This window comes from Schistocerca americana, unplaced genomic scaffold (assembly GCF_021461395.2).
Source record: "Schistocerca americana isolate TAMUIC-IGC-003095 unplaced genomic scaffold, iqSchAmer2.1 HiC_scaffold_266, whole genome shotgun sequence".
Lineage (NCBI taxonomy): Eukaryota > Metazoa > Arthropoda > Insecta > Orthoptera > Acrididae > Schistocerca > Schistocerca americana.
The window spans coordinates 115001-120000 of NW_025725979.1; positions in this window are offsets into that span (position 1 = coordinate 115001).

Consider the following 5000-nt stretch of genomic DNA (forward strand, 5'->3'; position numbering starts at 1 on the left):
GAGGCCCCCCCTCACCGGCCGGGGACGGTCCCACCCAGCCACCGCCGCGTATCGCTTCACACCCACATGCCATTCACGTTCGTGGGCATGGTGGGTATCGCTGAAACAACCGGTTGGTAGCTCAACCGATCGTCGCCATCACTGATTCACCTCTAGCGAGAACAACCGCACCACAACGGTTTACCAGTTGTTCATTTGCGTAACGTCACCAGCAAACGTAGACGTCCATCGCCATTTGCAAATTCAACGATTGTTGCATGCCTGTGTCAGGTGTCACGACACACTATGTCTGCCCACATACACGCAACAACATGTGCACGCTTCGCGAACACGTGGAAGGTGGCCCCCGTACGTATGCGATGTCCATTGCGCGAACGACTGTCAACCGGCCTCTGTCGCATGTCGCAGATGTGGAACGCAGTGCACCATGCTGTCACGGTGTGTGAGAAGAGACGACTACGTCTGACAACACGCGCCACTACATCAACAGACGGCTCATGCTGATCGCCATCCAGGGCATACCACACTGCAATCCGGCTCTTATAGGGAGACGACACATAGCTGAGTGCACAACAGTTGGACCGCATGGTTCGCCGTTGTTGGCGCAGTCGTTGTACGGTCACATGTACCACGATGTATCATTCAGTACATGAGGACCAATGTGCAGTACAGTGTGTGATTTGGACGTACAACATCAGCGGACAGTTGACACAGGCCGTACCACAGCGTAGGCTAAGTGCTTCGCCATGCGAATGCCAATGAACAACTGCGAAGGGCATTGAGCATGTACGTCCTGCTGCCATCCACATTACAGTGTATCGCTGCAAGGTGTTTAACATGAAGCGATACACTGGGGACCAGGCAGTGCGAGTAGCAAACTATATTGCGGGGGTTGCAGTTAGGCAACACTACACTAATTTAACGCGTCGTATGACAATTACAGAGCGGGTTAAGGCCCAACGTGTGTTGGGTTAAGGCCCAACGTGTGTTGGGTTAAGGCCCAACGTGTGTTGGGTTAAGGCCCAACGTGTGTTGGGTTAAGGCCCAACGTGTGTTGGGTTAAGGCCCAACGTGTGTTGGGTTAAGGCCCAACGTGTGTTGGGTTAAGGCCCAACGTGTGTTGGGTTAAGGCCCAACGTGTGTTGGGTTAAGGCCCAACGTGTGTTGGGTTAAGGCCCAACGTGTGTTGGGTTAAGGCCCAACGTGTGTTGGGTTAAGGCCCAACGTGTGTTGGGTTAAGGCCCAACGTGGGTTGGGTTAAGGCGCAACGTGGGTTGGGTTAAGGCCCAACGTGGGTTGGGTTAAGGCGCAACGTGGGTTGGGTTAAGGCGCAACGTGGGTTGGGTTAAGGCGCAACGTGGGTTAGGTTAAGGCGCAACGTGGGTTAGGTTAAGGCGCAACGTAGGTTAGGTTAAGGCGCAATATAGGTTAGGTTAAGGCGCAATATAGGTTAGGTTAAGGCGCAATATAGGTTAGGTTAAGGCGCAATATAGGTTAGGTTAAGGCGCAATATAGGTTAGGTTAAGGCGCAATATAGGTTAGGTTAAGGCGCAACGTAGGTTAGGTTAAGGCGCAACATAGGTTAGGTTAAGGCGCAACATAGGTTAGGTTAAGGCGCAACATGGGTTAGGTTAAGGCGCAATATAGGTTAGGTTAAGGCACAATATGGGTTAGGTTAAGGCACAATATGGGTTAGGTTAAGGCACAATATGGGTTAGGTTAAGGCACAATATGGGTTAGGTTAAGGCACAATATGGGTTAGGTTAAGGCACAATATGGGTTAGGTTAAGGCACAATATGGGTTAGGTTAAGGCACAATATGGGTTAGGTTAAGGCACAATATGGGTTAGGTTAAGGCACAATATGGGTTAGGTTAAGGCACAATATGGGTTAGGTTAAGGCACAATATGGGTTAGGTTAAGGCACAATATGGGTTAGGTTAAGGCACAATATGGGTTAGGTTAAGGCACAATATGGGTTAGGTTAAGGCACAATATGGGTTAGGTTAAGGCACAATATGGGTTAGGTTAAGGCACAATATGGGTTAGGTTAAGGCACAATATGGGTTAGGTTAAGGCACAATATGGGTTAGGTTAAGGCACAATATGGGTTAGGTTAAGGCACAATATGGGTTAGGTTAAGGCACAATATGGGTTAGGTTAAGGCACAATATGGGTTAGGTTAAGGCACAATATGGGTTAGGTTAAGGCACAATATGGGTTAGGTTAAGGCACAATATGGGTTAGGTTAAGGCACAATATGGGTTAGGTTAAGGCACAATATGGGTTAGGTTAAGGCACAATATGGGTTAGGTTAAGGCACAATGTGGGTTAGGTTAAGGCACAACGTGGGTTAGGTTAAGGCACAACGTGGGTTAGGTTAAGGCACAACGTGGGTTAGGTTAAGGCACAACGTGGGTTAGGTTAAGGCACAACGTGGGTTAGGTTAAGGCACAACGTGGGTTAGGTTAAGGCACAACGTGGGTTAGGTTAAGGCACAACGTGGGTTAGGTTAAGGCACAATACGGGTTAGGTTAAGGCACAATACGGGTTAGGTTAAGGCACAATACGGGTTAGGTTAAGGCACAATACGGGTTAGGTTAAGGCACAATACGGGTTAGGTTAAGGCACAATACGGGTTAGGTTAAGGCACAATACGGGTTAGGTTAAGGCACAATACGGGTTAGGTTAAGGCACAATACGGGTTAGGTTAAGGCACAATACGGGTTAGGTTAAGGCACAATACGGGTTAGGTTAAGGCACAATACGGGTTAGGTTAAGGCACAATATGGGTTAGGTTAAGGCACAATATGGGTTAGGTTAAGGCACAATATATTTTAGGTTAAGGCACAATATGGGTTAGGTTAAGGCACAATATGGGTTAGGTTAAGGCACAATATGGGTTAGGTTAAGGCACAATATGGGTTAGGTTAAGGCACAATATGGGTTAGGTTAAGGCACAATATGGGTTAGGTTAAGGCACAATATGGGTTAGGTTAAGGCACAATATGGGTTAGGTTAAGGCACAATATGGGTTAGGTTAAGGCACAATATGGGTTAGGTTAAGGCACAATATGGGTTAGGTTAAGGCACAATATGGGTTAGGTTAAGGCACAACGTGGGTTAGGTTAAGGCACAACGTGGGTTAGGTTAAGGCACAACGTGGGTTAGGTTAAGGCACAACGTGGGTTAGGTTAAGGCACAACGTGGGTTAGGTTAAGGCACAACGTGGGTTAGGTTAAGGCACAACGTGGGTTAGGTTAAGGCACAACGTGGGTTAGGTTAAGGCACAACGTGGGTTAGGTTAAGGCACAACGTGGGTTAGGTTAAGGCACAATACGGGTTAGGTTAAGGCACAATACGGGTTAGGTTAAGGCACAATACGGGTTAGGTTAAGGCACAATACGGGTTAGGTTAAGGCACAATACGGGTTAGGTTAAGGCACAATACGGGTTAGGTTAAGGCACAATACGGGTTAGGTTAAGGCACAATACGGGTTAGGTTAAGGCACAATACGGGTTAGGTTAAGGCACAATACGGGTTAGGTTAAGGCACAATACGGGTTAGGTTAAGGCACAACGTGGGTTAGGTTAAGGCACAACGTGGGTTAGGTTAAGGCACAACGTGGGTTAGGTTAAGGCACAACGTGGGTTAGGTTAAGGCACAACGTGGGTTAGGTTAAGGCACAACGTGGGTTAGGTTAAGGCACAACGTGGGTTAGGTTAAGGCACAATACGGGTTAGGTTAAGGCACAATACGGGTTAGGTTAAGGCACAATACGGGTTAGGTTAAGGCACAATACGGGTTAGGTTAAGGCACAATACGGGTTAGGTTAAGGCACAATACGGGTTAGGTTAAGGCACAATACGGGTTAGGTTAAGGCACAATACGGGTTAGGTTAAGGCACAATACGGGTTAGGTTGAGGTACACATTGTTGTAAGGAAAGGTGTTTTGGGGGGGGGGGGCCGGTTTGTTGATTGTGATTATCGTAAGTAAATGACTGCGGCATCATCTGATTTGCCACGTCAGGGTGCACCTTTGGCTCATAACAGGCGGCGCTCTGATTCCATGCTTGTGGCAGACCTGTGTCTTTCATTCCTGCCATTGTTTGTGTGCTGTGACAGGAGGCAGTATTGTGATGTTGGGTGTACCCCTGTGTAGGACATGTGTGGGTGTTGGTGGCTTAGCTGAGCAATGGTGGTTGTCGGAAGGGTGGGATATTCTGTTTTGTGAGTGGACCTCCCGGTCTGGTTATGATAGTGTGGATAGTCTAATGTGGCGGAGAGGATGCACTGGGTGTTGTTCCATGCTGGTGCTTACATATTGTCTCTGTGCCTGTTACAGGCAGAGAGTAGTGCGTGATAAGAGTGTCTGGCTGACGTGTGGTTGTGATTGTGAGCAGAGTCTTTCAGCATGTATACGGACAGTTGTATACATTATCTGTATTTTGATGGCTCTATCTATTACTAATCAGCGCCGTGTATACGTTTCATCCGGTTCCAGTCGAAACTGTTGTATCTCTGTACATTAGTGACACGGCGAGGCCGCCATGTAGTTACTCGTCTCGGCAGCTTCCACCGGTGTATGGCAAATGATTATAAGGAATCAGTCTAGTCGTCAATACCGATAGTGTGACGTCACATGTCTGGGGTGGGGGACGCTGCGCCCTTCCGGTGGGTCATGGCCTAGAAAGACTCTTCCCACGCAGGGGGGCTTGGACTGTCATTGACTCTTCCGAGTAATATACTTGCCGTACGTTTTTGCGACTGCGAGTGCAACGCTCACCGGTACCGACATGGATGGAGCGCCTCCTAGCTGACCGCTGAGCATCTGCATTCGTACAGAGAGCAACGCGATCGCGTCTGTAGCTCGTAAGTGGTACAGCTCGCAGCTCATGTATAGGGACAGCGGGAATGTCGCATATTGGACATAACTCTTCATGAAACGCACGTTATAGGGGTGGATTGCACATTGCGCGTGCGAGCAAAGTCCGCCGTTCA